Source organism: Tursiops truncatus, chromosome 21, assembly GCF_011762595.2.
Source record: "Tursiops truncatus isolate mTurTru1 chromosome 21, mTurTru1.mat.Y, whole genome shotgun sequence".
Classification (NCBI taxonomy): domain Eukaryota; kingdom Metazoa; phylum Chordata; class Mammalia; order Artiodactyla; family Delphinidae; genus Tursiops; species Tursiops truncatus.
Genome location: NC_047054.1, coordinates 11,476,604 through 11,497,135, shown reverse-complemented (window position 1 = coordinate 11,497,135; position 20,532 = coordinate 11,476,604). Strand labels below are relative to the sequence as shown.

At 44.0% G+C, this 20,532-nt stretch overlaps 1 protein-coding gene across 3 annotated transcripts in view; it reads right to left on the bottom strand.

Annotated features, from left to right (window-relative positions):
- The window catches only part of ERICH1 (glutamate rich 1), a 116,847-nt gene that overhangs the window by 23,999 nt on the left and 72,316 nt on the right, over positions 1 to 20,532 (bottom strand). Inside the window, exon 8 of one of the 3 annotated variants that reach the window (XR_012328969.1) lies at positions 12,315 to 19,958. The exons of the other annotated variants lie outside the window; for them this stretch is intronic. The gene's annotated coding sequence lies outside the window, so the exon portion shown is untranslated. Of the gene's footprint in view, positions 1 to 12,314; positions 19,959 to 20,532 lie in introns of those variants that run through there. 3 annotated transcript variants of the gene reach the window in all.

Sequence of the window (20,532 nt, the reverse complement as noted above, 5' to 3'; positions counted from 1 at the left end):
TTGGTGTTGTACATTATGTGGGTCTGGACAAACATATAATGACATGTATCCATAATTACAATATCATACAGAGTCGTTTCACTGCCTTAAGAATCCTCTGTGCTCCACTTATTCATCCCTCCTTCTCCCCAGCCCCTGGAAACCACTGATCTTTTTCCTGTCTCCATACTTCTGGCGTTTTCCAGAATGTCTTATAGTTGGAATCACACAGTCTGTAGCCTTTTCGGATTGGCTTCTTTCCCTTAGTAATATGCATTTAAGGTTCTTCTGTGTCTTTTCATGGCTTGAAGTCTCATTTCTTTTTAGCCGAATAATAGTCCATTGTCTGGCTGCACCACAGTTTGTTTATTCGTTCATCTACTGAAGGACATCTTGGTTGCTTCCAAGTTTTGGCAATTATGGATAAAGCTGCTTTAAACATCTGTGTGCAGGGTTTTGTGTTGGACATAAGTTTTCAATTCTTTTGAGTAAAAATCAGGAAATGTGATTACTGAATGATAGGTAAGAGTATGTTTAGTTTTGTAAAAAACAAAACTATCTCCTAAAGTGGCTGCACCATTTGCATCCCCACCAGAGATGACGAGAGTTCCTGTTGCTCCACATCCTCACCAGCATTTGGTGTTGTCAGTGTTTTCAATTTTAGCCAGGCTGATAGGTGTGTAATGGTAGCTCTTTTTTTTTCAATTTGCCATTCCCTAATGACTTAGGATGGGTAAACATCTTTTCATATGCTCATTTTCCATCTGAATATCTTCTTTGATGAGGTGTCTGTTCAGATCTTTTGTTCATTTTTTTAATTGGCTTGCTTGTTTTCTTATTATAGAGTTTTAAGAGTTCTTTGTACATCTTAGATACAAGCCCTTTATCAGATATGTGTTTTGCAAAGAATATCTTTGCAAAAGATAGTCTGTGCCTTGTCTTTTCATTCCCTTAACAGTATATTTCATAGAGCAGTTTTTAATTTTAATGAAATTAAACTTGTCAAATTTTTCTTTCATGGATCATGCTTTTGGTATAGCTAAATAGTCACCACCAAACCCAAGGTCACCTGGATTATCTCCTATGTTATCTTCTAGGAGTTTTATAGTTTTGCTCTTTACACTTAGATCTCTGATCTATTTTGAGTTAATTTTTGTAAAGGGTGTAAAGTCTGTGTCCAGATTACTTTTTTTGCATGTGGAAGTCCAGTTGTGTCAGCACCATTTGTTGAAATGACTATTCTTTCTCCATTGAATTGTTTTTCTTCTTTGTCAAAAATCTGTTGACTATATTTGTGTGGTTCCATTTCTGGGATATTATTCTATCCCATTGATCTATTTGTCTACTCTTTTGTCAATACCACACTGTTGTGATTACTGTAGTGCTATAGGAAGTCTTGAATTCAGGGAGTGTTAGTCGTTTAATTTTGTTCTTCTCCTTCAATGTTGTGTTGGCTGTTCTGGATTCTGTCTATTTTTTGTTTATTTGGCTGTGTTTTTGTTTGTTTGCTTCTCTCTATAAACTTTAGAACCAGTCCATCAATATCCTCAAAATAACAGGATTTTGGTTGGGATTGCATTGAATCTATAGATCAAGTTCTGAAGAATTGACATCTTGACACTATTGAATCTTCCTATCCATGTACATAAATTATCTCTCCATTTATTTTTTCTTTGATTTCTTTCATTAGAATTTTGTCCTTTTCCTCATATACATCTTGCACATATTTAGGTAGATTTATTCCTTAAGCATTTCATTTTGGGGGTGAAAATGTACATGAATCGTATTGTGTATTTAATTTCAAATTCTACTTGTTCATTGCTGATATATGGAAAACAATTTAGTTTTTTATGTTAACTTTGCATCCTGCAACCTTGCTATAATCACTTATTAGTTCCATGAGTTTTTAAAAATTATTCTTTGGGATTTTTCTACATAGACGATCATTTCATCTGTGAACAGACAGTGTTATGTCTTCCCTCCCTATCTGCATATGGCTTATTTCCTTTTCTTTTCTTATTGCATTGGCTAGAACTTCCAGCATGATGTTGAAAAGCAGTGGCAAGATGGGGCATCCTTGCCTTCCTCTTGATATTAGCTGAAAGACATCCAGTTTCTCACCATTAAGTGTGATGGCAGGGACTTCCCTGGTGGCGCAGTGGTTAAGAATCCACCTGCCAATGCAGGGGACACAGGTTCAAGCCCTGGTCCGTGAAGATCCCACATGCCACAGAGCAACTAAGCCCGTGTGCCACCACTACTGAGCCTGTGCTCTAGAGCCCACGAGCCACAACTACTGAGCCCGCATGCCACAACTACTGAAGCCCACGTGCCTAGAGCCTGTGCTCTGCAACAAGAGAAGCCACCGCAGTGAGAAGGCTGAGCACTGCAACGAAGAGAAGCCCCAGCTCGCAGCAACTAGAGAAAGCCCATGCACAGCAACGAAGACCCAATGCAGACAAAAATAATTAAATAAAAAAGAAATAAATTTATTTAAAAAAAAAAAGTGTGATGGCAGCTGTAGACATTTTGTAGGTAGAGAAAGTTCCCCTCTATTCCTAGTTTGCTGAGGGGTTTTAGCATGAATGTTGGGTTTTGTTAACGCTCTTTCTGCATCTATTGATATGATCATATAATTTTTCTTCTTTAGCCTGTTGATGTGATGGATTACATTAACTGATTTTCAGTTTTCAGGGCTTTTTTTGGTAAGTTTTTTGCATTTTGGTTTTGGAAGTTTCTACTGACATTTCTTCAAGCTCACTGATTCTTTCCTCAGCTGTGTCCAGTCTCTTGCTGAGCCCATCAAAGGCACTCTTCATTTTTGCTAGGTGTTTTTGATTTCTTTTTCATTCTTTCTTAGTGTTTCCTTCTCTGCTTACATTACCATGTTTGTGCATGTTGTCCTCTTTCTTCATTCAGGCTCTGAGCATGTTCATCATAGTCTTAAATTCCTGGTCTGATAATTCCAACATCTCTGCCATATCTGAGTCTGGCTCTGTCTCTTCAAACTGTGTTTTGTTTTGACTTTTAGTATGCCTTGTAATTTCTTGTTGCACATCAGACATGATGCACTGGGTAAAGGAACTGAAGTAAATAGTTCTTTCATGTGAGGTTTTCTTTTTATCTGCCAGGGGCTGGGCTGTGTTTACCGTTTGCTGTAGCTGTCTGTGTCCTTGTGTCCTGTTTTCATCTGTGTGTCCTTGTTTTCATCTCCCCGTCGTCTTTGGGTTTCCCTAGACACTTCTTACGTAAGTGCTGAGATATTTAATTATTTCAGTTTTATTCCTGTTATTACACAGGAGCCCTACTGATGTGGAGGTAAGGTGTGTGGGGGGGGGATGGGAATCTTCTCTAGTCCTGTGATTAGGTCTGTCTTTCAGTGAGCCTGTGCCCTGGACTGTGATGAATGCATTCAGTTCCCTCTCCAATTCAGGTAAGACAGAATGGCTAGAGGGGTTGGAATTTGGTGGAAGGCTAGAAGCGGCTGGTGTGGGTTAGGTTGGTTAGGCTCTGGTAAAATAATTTCTCTTTAAAAACAAAACACAAAAAAACCCAAATGAAACAATGTTCTGGGTATATTTCAACAGGGCTACTTTCTCTTCCCTCTGCTGGAAGCAGGAGGGGATTTTTCTCTGATCTTTACTGTGAGAACCTGGTAGGGTTCCTGGTGGTAGAGCTCATGAAAAAGAGTATGGGGGCCCCTAGACTGGTCCCCCCTGGAGTTTTAAACTCTCAAACTTATCCACGCTGAGTTTCCAACAGTTCTCAATCACGTTTTAAGTCTATCCGCTGCTGTCTCTCCAATTTCGGGGCAGCAGTTTGCCCTCAATTTTCTGATGGATCTCAGAAGAGCTGTGGATTTTCAGCTCTTGTGTTGTTTTCAGGACAGGAGTAATGACTTTCGAGCTCCTTACAGGCTGGACCAGAAACTGCAAGTCCTCCCCCATCCCCTCCCCCCGTCACACCTCTGTGCAGACAATTCTGTGACTGGTTTTAGTGGAGTTTCTGAAGACGTGGACGTAAACACACATGTTCCAGCTCCCACACGTGAGCAAATTCCCATAAATTTGCCGATGGGGACACAAGTCCTGGGGGCCCAGAGACCTGGCTGTACAACTTTCCCTGTGGTCTGTTTACGTGGTTGTTCTGAGGATTTTCTGAAGTGGCTTGTTTATCACGTCTGGTACACAGCAAATACAAAATAAGTACCAGAGCCTTCACTTTTTCTGGTGGCTTTCAATACAAAAATCATCACTGACTGCAGACATCCTGGTTGCCTGGTTCTCTTGGGCACAGAGCACCGACACTCACTTGTGCTTTAACTCAGAGCAGCAGAATCACCACATCCAGCACATGTGCACCTGCGACAGCACTGACCCCCAGTGGGGCGTGTGCAGGTGGCTTAGGCGTGACTGGGCCCCTCTGGGACTTGATCTGCAGTGAGTAACATGGAGGGCCTGGGGGTGTCCCGGCCAGTGAGGCAGAGGGCACGGCGACACTCCTGCCCTGGCCGTCGCCCAGCGTCCAGGGCTCCAGTGCTCACCAGTGCCTCCTGTGGCCCCCTCGGTGCGGTTTGGGTTCTGGCCGCTGCACACACCCTCCCAGTATCTTTCCACTAAGTCCTTTTTCTGCTTATATCAGCCAGAAGGGGCTTCTGTTGCTTGTCCGATGAAACAGCAGCAGGAAACCAAGCTCTTTGTAAAGTCAGTAAAATATTAATACGGGTCACCTCGCTGGGGAAAACCCGCAGCACAAAGGCACGCGGAGAGGCTGTGTGAATGGCTCGTGTAAAGATTCATCATCATCTGTCCTTAGAGATACGGAAACTGGTGGTTCAGGTAAAATCTCAGGGGAGGGACTTGAGCATCCAAAGCGGGTGGGCTTCAAAGGCTGGTGAGTTTGGCCAGAGCCCTGAGCTGTGGTTAGAGGCTGGGCCGTGCACCTGCCCTCTGCTCTCGATGTCACGCGGACCCGTGCGTTCAGCACCCATGTGCCTGTCGGGGACGGTGCTGCTCCTCCACCAGGTGCTCGTGGAGATTCACTGTAGCCCCTTAAACAGAGCCAAGAGTCCAGCGTGGTGGGCGGTCAAGGGGGAAGGCCTGTCTTTCAAGTTATGTTTTTTGAATCCTTGACTGTAGAGCGGCCTGGTTTCCAGAACACGTAAATCCATGAGTAGGAGATAATCGTATTGAAATTTATTTGTGCCATCTTAGCTTAACTAATGATCTGATATCTAATGGGATGTAACAAATACTCAGAATCACATCTGTCTGTAGATGGCAAATTAAGAGGTCAGTTCCTGTCAACAAAACAGAAGTTGATCATCTAATTTATTTAACTTCCTGGTTCATTTGTCTTTGGGTAAAATTAGCATCTTTTTGGAAAATGCTTTAAAAATAATGTAAAACCTTTCTCCAAAAATTATCCAACTACCAAAATATCATAACGTCTCTTTTTTTCCCAATAGAAAGGAGCTAAGCATGGCTTTCACTTCCTAAAATAAAAGGCCTTGCAATTAAGTATATATTCAACTATTGCGATTAGATTTTCATGTTGAGAGTCCAGACAAATAGATTGGAGTTGATTAACTGTTCTGAAAACCAATTCCATTTATTTTACCTTCAAATGAATTTTGAAAAGAAGGTTAATATGCTAATTCACCTGGGAACAATGTGTCATTATATTCCACGCATTAACCTCTGGATACTATCTTTCTGCCCTTTTGTTCCTAATTTGAAAAGCCACTGGCATTCTCTCTTCTGACTGAGGGATGTCTCTGTGTTTGACTCTCTCATTTATGAAGATTGATCCCAGCTAACCGCAAAATTCTAGACACTGTGTACAAATGTTACAAAAGACATTTTGGTTTGAATCAAAAAGTCACAAGAAAATGAATCTTAAGTTGAGGACATAGAGAAAGTGAGAAAAATAGAGTTCTGCTAGGGTGACACAGACTTACATTAACCTGAGGGACAAATGATTTGTTTGTTTTCTGTGGGCCAGCTAGACTACGTTTCAATTGCTATATATTTTATTTGAATTTCTTTTTATATAACTCAGACCTAAGAACGACCATTTGGAGACTAGAATAATGAATGCTACGACTTACCCTACCTCTTTTATTCTAAAATGCAGTTTCTGGTAGACAAGCACATTGTCAGAGAAACATAGGCAATTACTGCAGGGCCCGGGGGAGAAAGCCTGTGGGGAGAGTCTCAGATTTTCTGCACAAATGTTATTCTAGGGACTCTATTTTTTCAGCACAAGGATCCCAAGTAATGGCTGCCTTGAGCAAAACCCCGTCACCAGCTCTGGATGACCTGAGAGTCATGACCCAGGGGGAGACCAGGAAATGTGTGGTTTTGCCTCTAGATTTCCCACCAGCTTCCTTCTTTACTTATTCCTTCCAGTTTGTTAAAAAAGGAAGAAGAAGGAAAAGAAGATGATGATGATTCAAATCAGCTGATAAATTTTCTCATCTGCAGAGTGTGGAACATCAGCCACAGCCCATAGGGCAACTTTGAAGGTGACAGCAGTCCAGCTCCTGCCTGACTGACCTCAACCTCTGGAGCCACAGACCGGGGGCTCCCGGCCACTGCTCCTCCTGAACGGACAGAGTAACCGCGAGGCCACCACACCAGGGACCCCCGTCCGGCCTCCTCATGCCACAGTCCTGGACCAGGGACTGAATGTGTGTGTCCGCCCCAAATCCATAGGTTGAAACTGTGAACTAAGAATGTTGCTGCCCTTTCAGAAAATGAAGGATGTCGCAGTCATCAGCGAATGCAGCCCCTCCCACCCCGACGGTGAGTCCTGAGGGAACTCAGGATGGAAACAAGGAATGCCCGCCATCTAGCAGCCATCAGACTGCAGGCACCCCGACAGCGAGCCCTGAGGAGACTCCAGATGAGAAGCACAGGACACTGGCCCCAGACAGCTGAGGGGCACATCAAAGGAACGACTTCAGTGAGCCCAGCCAGACTCTTGCCTCTTCTCATACAAAGAAAAGCACTAAATTCCTTAACTTGAATACCTGGTTTTCTTTAATTAACAATAATCTTTTGACTTTCCGACTACCTGCCTTTTGTTGCAAAAACTCCTACATACCCTGGCCTCCTTGGAGCAGTTTCTCAGGGCCACTTGAGATGCTGCCTTCTAGGCTTGAAGTCCTCAGTATGTCCACCAAATAAAACATAACTCTCAACTTTTAGGTTGTGCAATTTTTTTTTCAGTTGACAAAACCTAACCCCAATGGCCTTTGGGAAGTGAGTAGGTCATGAGTGTGGGGCTCCTGTGATGGAATTAGTGCCCTTAAAACAGAGACCCAGAGTGTCCCTAGCCCTTCCCCGACTGAGGACACAGGGAGAAGACACCGTCTGTGAACCAGGAAGGGGCCTCACCCGACACTGAATCTGCCGGTGCCTTGATCCTGGACATCCAGCCTCCAGAGCTGTGGGACATAGATGCCTGTGGTTTATAGGCACCCAGGCCACGGGATTCTTGTCATAGCAGCCAGAAGGGACTAAGATACAGCCGTAAAACCCAAGTGGTCCCACAGAACTCCGAGGGGCTGAGTGTAGGGTAGGCACTCACTTGCTGGGTGAGAAGTTGGGGGAAGATTTTTCTTCTAAGCAGCCTGGGTGAAGTTTGCTGTTGAGGGCATGAAGGGTTCCAGCTGACCGCAGGGATGGTCAGGAGTAAGGCCGTCTACACCCACAAACTTCCATTCTGTGACTGAGAGTCACGGGAATGAAACTTTCCTGCTCCATTTAAATAGTTAATCCCGATAGGTGTACAAAATGAATAATTTTATCTGCAGCACAAAGACATTCACTCTCAAAAAACAGAAGAAAATGCTTTTGTTTTATCATTACTTTTTCTCTTTCAACTCAGTTTCTTACAATCAGAAGAGGGAAGAATGAAAACATTAAAATCAATGGAGATCGTGTGGATAAGCCAGGTTTGATCTTTCCAGTCAGTGTTAAGTACAAGCTTTTTGTTCTAAACAAAAGGGCTCCAAGGTACTTTCAAAGGTACTTTTAATATAGACTTAACAACACAAAGCAGCACAGTCCAATGCTCACCCCTGAGACGTGTGGGTGGAGGCACTGAGAGTACAAGGTACTTGAACTTGAATCAGCTGTTTGTCTAACAAAATAACTGCAGAGTTTGAAAGATGTTACCCAGCTATTCAGGGCCTAGTTCCATGGATGATTAAAATCTTTGCAAGTTTGTTGTATCTTTTATTAATGTTCACTCACCTAAGTCAAAAGATTTATATTCATATAATTTCCAATTTTTATTTAAAATGAGATGACAGTGAATGGAATCTGTGGACCAATAAAGGTTTGCATGTTTGCGTGCATAAAATCTATAGAATGCACAAAATGAAACTGCTAATTATAAAAGAATGAATTAGGAATTTCATTATACAGATAAAATATCCAGGAAACTGAAAATACTCCAAATGTGAAATAGAGCATTTTTCATTAATTAAAGCCAAAATGTTGCACCAAAGGTAGATTTGAAATGTATTAGGCTTCTTATGTGAGAAAATCTGTTTAAGTTGCAAGAAGGCCTAATTTGTTGAATTTTATATATGTAGATACAACAAATTTTTTAAACAGAAATTAAACATTCATGAGACTCAATCTAGGAAATGCATAAAAAGGAAAAAGTATACAAAGTTAAATGATAAAATCCTAGTTAAAACTGATGAATAAAAAAATCATAAAATATGTGGCCAGTAATATCTCCAAAATCCTCGAACGCCTTCATTTCTCTGGGCCTTTGTTTCTTTAACTGTGAGAGGCCATCAAAGCGGACTAAAGCCCCGACTGTTTTAAAAAATTTTTAATTTATATTGAGTTGATTTATTTATTATTCGTTCTTTTGGGAAATAGTTATCAAGTATATTACTGCATACACAATGTTGGTTATAAAGATGCTTATGGTATTTGATTTTCCGATGCCCAAATCCACTTATTTGTTCACTTCTTTTCCTCTGATGATAAGACAGTCAATCAGGGCTCCCTTTCAAAGCCTTGTTACTCATGGTGGGGGCTAAATGACCAATGCACTAAAGCCCGATCCTACAGGCCAAACCATGTTTATTTTTCTCCTATGTTCCCCAGGAATCTAGAACAACTGAATTGTCATTTCCATTTGCAGATGGAAACAAGGCCCAGAGAGGCCATCTCTCCTCCAAGTTCTCAAACACCTAGAGGTGTTAAACTTAGAACTTTTACTCTGGGTCGCATCACAGAGGAGAATTTTGGGTCTCCTTCACTGGCTCCTGGTTCCCTGCGGTGTTAGTTTTGGGTCAGCTGCGGGCTGCAGGCCTAAGTCAAAGGCAGAAGTTCAGGCTAATGAGGGGGTAGCAGGTGTACCCTCGGAGGAAGCGCATCCCCTCCAGAACCATCAAGCCCAACAGACTCAAGCGGGTTTCCAGGTGGCACCGGTGTTACCCTAACACATGGAACCGAATGAGCACGACAGTAACTGAAGTGACAGCACCGAAACCTTTCCAGGCTGCGCAGTCAAGTTTGAAAACCAGTTCATCCCTGCATCCAAGTCATCTGAAAACAACAGGCTGTTTACTTGGAAACCCGAGGACGGGATCCTGTGTTTCCCTGTGGTGACCAGATGCCCTGACCTGCACACGGCCTCCCGGTTGACCAGAGGGACGAGGGGGGACGCCTGAGGCTCAGACTCTGGGATCTGGATACCAGTGACCCTTGGACAACGCGGGGTTGGGGCACCTACCACCCTTCCCCACCACAGTCGAAAGTCCACGAGTGACTTTACAGTCGGCCCTCAGTATCCGTGGTTCCACATCCGCAGAGCGTGCAGTCCTGCAGAATTTACTCGGGAGGAAAACCCGCATTTAAGTGGACCCGGCAGCTCAAACCCGTGTTGTTCAAGGGTCTGCTGTCCGCTGGGACTCGGGCCCAGGCCTCTCAGAAGTGAAAAGTGGAGCACGGACGCCCATCTTCCCTAAGCATCGCCGCCCGGTGGGGTTTCCTGTTTGCAGGTATTTCTCTCTTCAGTCGGGGACCCGTCAACATGCACATCCCATTCTCGCTACCACAGACTTACTGCAACCCGTGTGCATCTGTGTGGGCAGGTGCAGGGCTCCACGTGCGCCTTCATGAAAATGATCCTCTCAGATGACCAAGCTAAGGTTTTCCAGACGACTTGACGGTTGTTTCCCTAAAGGTTCAGACTAGGGGGTCGACAGGGAATTCACATTACTGGTCTCCCTCACGTGGGGCAAAAAAATGTAAACTGGGACAGCAGCCTTCATGTCGCACAGACATCTAAAGGTAAAGAACAAAAATCTCACTGGCCACAGGGCCTTAAGCATAACCTCTGACAGATAAGTCACTTACCTGGCCCAGGGTGACCCCTAGGTAGCCAGTCTAAAAGGTGAAAACAAGAAAAAGAAGACTGAGCAGGGACATCGGAGGCTGCTCACCACAGGGGAATAGAATTCATAGAGTTAGTCCAGCCAAGTCACTAGACAAATAAATCAACAAACACACCGACAACAACCACTAGGGCAGGTGAGGGGGCGGGGTTTAGTATTGAGAGTTGCTACAATATAGTATGTAAATGTCCAGCTTTCAACAAGAAAATGTCAAGATCTGATGAAGCAGGAAAGTGTGGTCCATACACAGGAAAGCAGGCCACAGAAAAAGCTTTGGAAGGGGCTGAGGTGTTGGACTTTGCACACAAAGACTTCACAGAAGCTGCCATAAGTATGTTCAATGAACTGAAGGAGACCATGTCTAAAGAATTAAAGGAAGCACCTCATCAAATAGAGAATATCAACCAAGAGATAGAAATCATAAAAATGGAAATTATAGCGTTAAAAGGTACATTAATTGAAGTGGAAATTCACTAGATGGGCTCAACAGTAGATGTGGGATGGTGGAAGACAGAGCAAGAGAGATCATCCAAGCTGAAGCAGAGAGAAAAGACGGAGGAAAATGAACAGAGCCTCAGAGAAATGTGGGACACCATTTAAGCCCCCCAAGAAACACATAATTGTACTACCTGGATAGAAGAGAGAAAAGGGGGCAGAAAAAACATTTGAAAAAATAATGGCTGAAAACTTCCCAAATGTTATTAAAAAGATTAATCTACACATCCAAGAAGCTAAGCAGGATAAAAGCAAAGAGACTGAGAGCCAGACACATCACAGTTAAAATGTTGAAAGCCAAAGAAGAGAAAACTCCTGAAAGCAGCAAGGGAACAATGACATCACGCACAAGGGAGCCCCAGTAAGATTAACGGCAGAGCTACAAAAACAACGGAGGCCAGAGGCAGTGGGATGACCCATGAAACGTGCAGAGAGCAGAAGCTGTCAGTCAAGGATTTTGCGCCAAGCAAAATGAAGGCGAAGTGGAGACGCTCCCAGATAAACACAAGTAAGAGAACTTGTTGCTGGCAGAATCAGGTTCCAAGGTGTACGAGGAAGTTCTTCAAGCTGAGAGCAGGTGACACCAGACAGTGGTTCAAATCCACACGATGAAACAAAGAGGCCAGTAGAGGTAATTATAAAGGATGGTATAATGGCATAGTTCTCCCCCTTTCATATTGTAACTAATTTAGAAAATAACTGCATAAAACAGTATGTGAAGAATTGTATTATTTGGATTTTAACATACAGAAATGTAACATATTTGGAAACAGCAGGACACGGCAGGTGGGTAGGGATAAAGCTGTATCAGAGAAAGGGCATGACAGAGGTGGTAACCCATGCCCACAACCACGGGAGGAAATAAAGAGAATCAGAAATGGTGAGTAAGAAGTTTAATATAACACACTTCATTTATTTATATATGCTTTCTTTTCTTCTCTCAGCTTCTTTAAGAAATTAAGTTTATATAAAATAATAATTTTAATACTATATTGTTGGGCTTGTGACATAGAGGTAATAATAGCACAAAAAAGAAGTCTATGGAATGGAGCTATAATGTTATTGGGGTAACATTTCTGTACTTCAGTGGTATTAGGTTAGTATAAATATGAAGCAGATTTTGATGTTAAGATGTGTATTATAAGCTGTAGAACAACCACCAAGAAAATAACTCCAAAATATAGTAAAACAAAACGAAACAAAACAAACAGACAAAAAACCTGTTGTACCGTGAAATATCTACTTAATACAAAAGAAGGCAGTAAAGGAGAAATGAAGGAACAAAAAAGACATATAGAAAACGATGAGCATAATGGCAGATGTAAATCCACTTATACCAATAATAACATTAAATGTGAATCAACTGGATAATTCAATCAAGAGTCAGAGTGTCAATAATATCTCAATACAATTGGAAAATAATAAAAGATTTATTTTCAGATATTATCAGACGGGAAACAAAAAATATGATAAAGACAAATTTACATATATTTATATGAATCTACACTGTATGCTGGGTTACATAAATATATACTATATCTATAGGAGATCCAGTATAGATTCAAAAAGTACAAATTGCCTGAAAGTAACAGAGTGGAAAAAGATGTACCATGGAAACAAACCATGACAGAGCTGGAGAGACTATATTAACATCAGGGAAAAAATAGACTTTAAAACAGAAATGTTACTAGAGATAAGGAGGGACATTTTATAATGATAAAAGGGTCAATTCATAAGGAAGATAAAACAATTATCAACCTATATACACTTAACAGTGGAACCTTAAAATACATGAAACAAACGGACAGAATTGAAGGGAGAAACAGACAATTCAACAATAATTGTTAGAGAATCCAGAACTCCACATTCAATAATTAATAGAACAAATATGCAGAAGGTCAAGAAGGAAATGGAAGACTTGAATAACACTTTAAACCAACTAGACTTAACTGATACCTACAGAACTCCACCCAAAATGGCAGAATATACATTCTTCTCAAGTATACATGAAACATTCTCCAGGATTGACCATATGATGCACCAAATAAACTTCAGTACATTTGAAGGGATTGAAATACATAATATGTTGTCTGAGCACAATGGAATTAAATTAGATATCAATAATAGAAGGAAATTTGGGAAATTCATAAACATGTGGAAATTAAACAACATGATCCAAAATAACCAATGGGACAAAGAATAAATCACAAGGGAAATTTAAAAAGCCTTGCAACGAATGAAAATGAAAACACAAAATTTATGGGATGTAGTTAAAGCAGTGCTCAGGGGAAATTTTATAGCTATAAATGCCTATATTAAAAAAGATCTCAAATTAATAACCTAACATTTTCACCTTAAAAAAACAGAAAAAGAAGAGCAAACTAAGCCCAGATACAGCAGAAGGAAGGAAATAAGTTAGATTAGAGCAGAAATAAATGAAATAGTAGAATAGAAAAACATTAGGGAAATCAACAAAACTAGAAGTTGCTGCTTTGAAAAGATTAAAAAAAAATTCAGTCCTTTAGCTAGCCTAACTAAGGGAATAAAAAAGAAAGACTAAATTACCAAAACCAGAAATGAAAGAGGTAACATCTTATAAAAATAATGATACTATAAAAATAGAAAAGAATTATAAGTGAACATTATCAACAATTATATGTCAATTTAATAAAATGTCATTAAATAAAATTTATTAAATAAAATTTAATAAAATGTCAAATTCCCAGAAAAACACAAACTACCAAAACTGACTCAAATAGAAATAGAAAATCTGAATAGATTTAAAGTAAGTAAAATGATTAAATTAACAATGTACAAACTTTCTACCAAAGTCTAGACCAGAGAGCTTCACTGGAAAATTCTATCAACCATTTAAAGAAGTATTAATACCAATTACTTTACAAACTCTACCAAAACATAGGAGAGGAGTGAACACTTCCCAACTCGTTCCATAGGACAGTTTTATCCTGATACCAAACCCAGGCAAAGACACCACAAGAAAAGAAAACTACAGACTAATGTCCCTTATTAGTATAGATGCAGAAGTCCTTAACCAAACACTAGTTAACAGATTAAAGCAACATATAAAGAGGATTATGCAATATGACTAAATGGGATTTACCCCAGGAATGCAAGGTTGGTTTAACAGCGATCAATGTAATACACCATATAATTCATAGACTAAGGACAAAACCACGTGAGCATTTCAATAGATGCAGAAAAAACATTTGACAAAATCCAACATCCTTTGACAATTAGAGAACACTTACCAAACCAGGAGTAGAAGAAGACTTCCTCAGCCTGACCCTTATATTTATGGTCAACTGATTTTTGACAAGGGTGCCAAGACAATTCAAAGGGGAAAGAATGGTCTTTTAAACAAATGGTACCAGCACAAGTGGATATTCACATATAAAAAATTAAGTTGCATCCCTTCCTCACATTATACCCAAAATCGAGTAAAAAGGGACCACACACCTAATTGTAAGGGCCAAAACTCTCAGAAGAAAACATAGGAGTAAATTCACATGACCTTGGATGTGCCAATGGTTTCTTAGATATGACGCCAAAAGCACAAGCAAACAAAAAATAGATAAATTAGATGACATTAAAATGAAAACCTTTGTTGTTGTGAATGACACCATCAACAAAGAAAGAAGACGACTTACAGAATTGGAGAAGATATTTGCAAATCATGTATCTGATGAGGGACTGGTATCCAAAATATATAAAGAACTCTGACAACTCAACAATAAGACAAATAACCCAATTAAAAATTAGGGAGGGATTTGAATGGATGAGTCTCCAAAGAAGACACACAAAGGGCCAACAAGCACATGAAAAGATGTCCAACTTCATTAGCCACCAGGAAATGCAAATCAAAACCACAATGGGGTATCACTCCAGATACACTAAGTGGCTATGAGCAAAGAGACATAACATCAAGTGCTGGCAGAAGCCACTGAGACGAAAATTCAAAGAAATCACACATGTTGTTGATGTGAACATAAAATGCTGCAGCCACTTTGGAAAAGTGCAGCAGGTCCCCCAAAAGTTAAACACAGAGTTACTTTAGACTCAGCCGTTCCACTCCCGGTGTACACCCAAGAGAACTGAAAGCACACGATCACGCAACTTGTGCACGAATGTTCACGGCAGCAATATTCACAACAGCCAAAAGTGGAAACACCCGAATTGCTATCAGCTGATGAATGGATTCTATCAATCATTTAAAGAAGTATTAATACCAATGCTTTACAAACTGAAACGTCAGGTATTCGTACAATGGAATAGGATTCAGCCGTAGAAGGAATGACGCACTGACACAGGCCCCAGCACGATGGACCTCGAAGGCACACTGAGTGAAAGCAGCCAGTCACAAAGGACCACACATGTGTGAGCACGTTTACGTGAAGTGTCCAAAGACGGACAGTGAACGAGGGCTGAGAGCGCAGGGTGGTGGACGGCGAGGGCTGAGAGGTGTGGGGTTTCTCTTGGGGGAAGTGAAAATGCTCTGAAGTTCACCATAGTGACGGCGGCACAAAAAGCCTCTGAATTGTGTCTCCAACAAACATGTTAAAAGTAACACAGACCAGGCCTTTAGACAGGGACTCCCTCACTTGGCAGGCGTGTGTACAGCCCACTTCTGTGTGGCGCGGGACGTTAAGCCTGATTCCAAGGTCTCCAGGATCCGCGCCTTACGTGTTCTCTTCACCTTGGGGTGCACGTGTCCCCAGGTGTGATTTCTCTTACAAAATGTCATTTTCACTTGGGCTAAGAAGCCATGGTCTTCCAAGGTTTGTGGCACAAATGCCATTTCAAAAAAGTGGTCCAGACTTTTCTGTCCCATAAAATCACAGTCATGTTGGTTTAAAAAAGTTCACGTCCACCTAGTGAGGAAAGTTGGTTTATTCCACTTGCGTCCCTTCTACGTGGGGACGCACCTCTTGCCTCGTTGCCCCTTTCACACACGGGTCAAATGTGTGGTTGTTCCTGCGTCCCCTGTGGCCCTGTTCCGACAGCAGTGTCCTCCAGGAAAGTGGCCCACCTGTCTTAAAGTTGTTTTAATGAAGAATGAGGGTGGCCTGCACAGCATTGTCTGCAGGGTTCAAGGTGCAAACACCTGGAGGTCTGAGTCTGCTTAGAAATTGTGACATTTTAGAAAAGCCCACTTTCTGAGATTCTCCCCAGAGCCAAATATTGAGGATTTCAGCACAGATCGAGGGAAAGACCCTCAGCCGCCTTTCTGGAGCCCTCCTGCCCGTCAGGCCTGGGAACGTGGTCCTCACCCCTGCCAGCCTCCATGCCAGCCTCTACACCAGCCGACTGCCGGCCCCTCATCGGAGAAAGGAAGGGGCAGCATCCCTGTCCCAGCGGCTGGGGGTGGGGCAGTGGGCAGTGCAGCAGGGCAGACCGAGACCCCATGGTGCCCTGGACACTCCCTAGTGCTGACAGGACCTGGTTCTGCCCTTGGCCGAGCCTCAGGGGACAAAGCCAGGCCCCGTCCCTGCAGGGTGGATGGGAGGATCCAATGAGACAGACTAGGTGGATGCGGAGCTCCATCCAGGCAGCTGCCCGTCCCTCAGGAGGACTCGACGCCACACAAAGTCCGTTCACATGGGGATCAAGACTCGGGTTACTTGACCCCAAGCCCAGATTTGCTTCCGAGACAGTCAGCGAGCGGCGAGCCCGCCGGGCGAGGTGATGATCTGTTTGGCAGTACTGAGGGGACAGCCCAGGTGGGATGGGGACTCCAGAGCCTCACGCTCTCGCTGGGCAGAGACAGGTGTGCGGGGACAGACAGGACGACAGGAAGACACCCGGAGCCACGGACCAGCCTCCACCAGCCAGCGTGCCTCTGTCCGCATGGCGGCTGTAATGCCCGCTGGTCCGTCCCCTCAGCTGCGCTCGGGCTTTGTCAGGACGGTAGGGAGGTGTGTGGACGCCAACTGACTGCTCTGCGAACAGCCTGTGGGGCCAGGAGCAGTGGCGGAAGCAGCGCTGCGCACAGACCTGCTGCTGACGGACACAGACAGACCCGATCCCTGCCGGACCGTGCCTCCCCCGCCTCCCCGTCACCTCTGCCTCTGCAGGTCCTCGGTGACCTCCAAATGTCTGGACCCCACGGGGTTGTTGGGACCACTCAGGTGGTCGGGGGGGCAGACAGAGGCCGGGGATGGGACCAGAGCCTGGACAGCTGGGCTTGGCCTGGGGTAGGGATGGGGGGGTGGCGGGGGCACGGCAGACACTGACCCTGACCGTGACTGGGAGGGATGTGCACGGGCTTTAGCCGTCCAAGCTCCCCCTACAGCTGGGAGGGATTGGGGGGGCAGCCGCTAAGGCTGGTCCTATACTCATGATTCTAGCCCTCCGACCTCACCGCATACCACACAGCACACAATACACACACTGCACAGCACACACAACAACACACCACATACAACACACACGCCACACACAACACACACTGCAGCTGGGAGGGATTGGGGGAGCAGCCGCCAAGGCTGGTCCTATACTCATGATTCTAGCCCTCCGACCTCATCACATACCACACAGCACACACAACACACACACCACATACAACACACACCACATATAACACACACGCCACATACAACACACACACACTACACAGATGTGCACACACACACACACACACACACACAGGCACACGTTGCCTGCCAGTGGAGGAGACATCTGGGAAGGGGCTGTTTCTTAATTGTCAGAAAACACGCATCACAGAAAATCCACCAGCTTAACCACTGCTCGGGGATGCTTGGTGGCATCCCCACCGTCATCTCCAGAACTTTCTCATCTTCCCAAACTGACTCTGCCCCACTGAACACAACCCCCACCCCAGTCCCTGGACCCCCATCCACTTTGTGTCTCTCAGTTTGATTCCTCTGGTTGCCTCACGTAAGTGGGATCACACAGTGTCTGTCCTTCGTTCTGGCTTCTTTCACTAAGTGGACCTCCTCAGGGCTCATCCATGTCGTAGCAGGTGCCGGCGTTTCCTCTTTCTAAAGCTGAATGACATTCCGTTCGTTGTACGGAAGGAGCACAGCTTGTTTATCCAGCCGCGGTCAGGGCAGACGGTGTGCTTCACCAGGGCGGGTTCTGGGGCGCTGAGGGCCGGTCACGTGGGGGGCAAGCAGAGCGTTAAAGCTGCCACCTCCCCCCCGCCCCCGCAGACTTGCGGAGCGCCCCGAGCCGACTCCCACTCTGCAGCCATGGGGGTGTCACAAAATGGCTTGAGCAGCTCTACAGTTCCAAAGTTCTGGAAGTTCTTTCAAAGCTCCAAAATCTCCACCCTGGTAATTACGTTTGTGACAAACGCACTGAAGAGGTGGGAAGCCGGTGCAGCGAAAGGGAAGTGCCTGGAAAAGTACCAGAAACGCCCACGCCTTTCATCCGTTTCAGGATCAGGCCAACGTGTGAAATAAAGGGACTCTCATCTGGTATTTCTCCTCGAAAAGAAAAACAAAACCGAAATAATAACACTCACTCCCCCCGCAAACTCCCCTGATTCCTTTTAGTTTCTGCTCCTGGGTCGTTCTCATCTCCGAGGTGGACTTAACACGTCTGCCGGCCCGGGTCACACCGGCGGGGGGCTCAACACCTCTCCCCTTTCCGCACAGAGGTGGCACCGTCTCAGGTCCCCCCTCCCGCCCCCCACGCAGCCCAGGGCGGGACTGACCCCATGATGCTGTACCCAGCACGCTGAAATAGAGCCAGCGGGGCACGCAGTTTTTTTTTTTTTTGTCTGCAGGTTCTAAATAAAAGACTGAGGAAGAGCGAAAGAAAAAGAGAGGGTGGGAGAGAGAGAGAGAGCGAGAGAGCCTAGACCACCCTCCCTCACTGCCTAGGGGACCCCCCGCCAGCAACACCCCAAAGGCTGCAGCTTCCTCCACCGGATAAAAACTGGCAAACGAGTTTTCATGGGGGGGATGACTAATGCATTTTTTGCAGTTCTCTTAAAAATCACCCAAGAATTTTGGGTTTTATAGGTACTGACTAATTTTTTGCGATGGTCTCGTGGGAGGTGATGTAGGGGTTCTCGAGGGAGCTGGGGCACCACAGCAGGCGCTGCTCCAGGGCACGTCCCGCCAGGGGGCCTTCGCCCAGCTCAGGGTCGCGCTGATTTCTGAGGCAGATGTTCAAAGCTGTGCGCTAAGCTCCAGAAAGCCCACCCCTCTCTTATCCCCAAAGAAATTCTGCCTGTTCTTTAAGGGCTAGATCGGGGTTCTCTGCTTCTTTAAACTCTCTGCAGCATCAAGCCAGAAGAGTAAGCCCTGCTTCCCTGGACACACGCTCTGATTTCCTCCACGACCAGGGTGCTCTTTGGGACGGAGACCCTAACCGCCACCTAGTGCACCGGCAGAGAGCCGGCTGCCGGATAAACCCATCCGGCTGCGAGGTTTTTTTTGTTTTGTTTTTGTTTTTTAGGAGGTATTAAATTCTGATGGTCTGGTGATTTGCACCAGTGTCTTATTTTCCCAACTAATCACAAACTGCTCAAGTGGAGACTGTTTTGTTCAACGTGATAGTATCTATGGTGTCCTGCCTCATCCTCAATCAACCTTTGTTGAAAGGAATAAAAGAAATTCATTTAAAAACCCCACCAATCCTTACAGAGAGAAAAATACTCAACAGTTCAGAGTTAATACCTTTCATTAGTTAATGTTTTCAGAGAAAAAGTCTCAAGATAATTTTTCTCAAACCTGTGATTGATTTCATGCAAAGTTTTGACAACAATTCCTGATTAGCAGCACAGCTTGAGTAAAAAATTTTAATAATGCCAAAGCCAGAAAGAAAATATTTTCAAAGTTAATTTCTTTTTGGCTGCGTTGGGGCTTCATTGCTGCACGCGGGCTTTCTCTAGTTGCGGCAAGCGGGGGCTACTCTTCGTTGGGGTGCGCGGGCTTCTCAATCCGGTGGCTTCTCTTGTTGCGGAGCCCGGGTTCTAGGGTGCGAGGGCTCAGTAGTTGTGGCACACGGGCTTAGTTGCTCTGCAGCATGTGGGATCTTCCCGGACCAGGGATTGAACTCGTGTCCCCTGCATTGGCAGGCAGAGTCTTAACCACTGTGCCACCAGGGAAGTCCCCCACAAAGAAATTTTTAAAAGTTCACTCATCTTACTTAAGACTAAAAGAAAGTGAAAGCTCAAATCATCCAAAGATTCTTAAAGCCCATCTACTTAAAAATGTATGGAGGTTTATTCAAGAGGCTTTATATTTCCTATCGTTATAAGGATAAATGTATGAACATCATTTTGGTGCAGAAAGATCATTGGAATAACTAACAAAAGATAAGTATCCAAAATACTTAAAGAATATATATATCAGTAAGAATAAACCAAACAACCCAATAGAAAAATGGGCAAAAGTTATGAACAGAAAATTCACAAAAGAGGAACACAATGGCCAAAAGTCAGAAAGGAGGCTCAACCTCCCTGGTAAATTGAGAGATGCAAATTAAGATAAGGATGTTATTTACATGAAATTGACAAAGATTAAGTACATCAGTGGTTCTCAAGTGGGGTGATTTTTACCCCAGGGGGGATATTTGGCAGTGTCTGGGGTCATTTTTGGTTGTCAGAACTAGGGGTGCTGCTGGCATTTGGTGGGTAG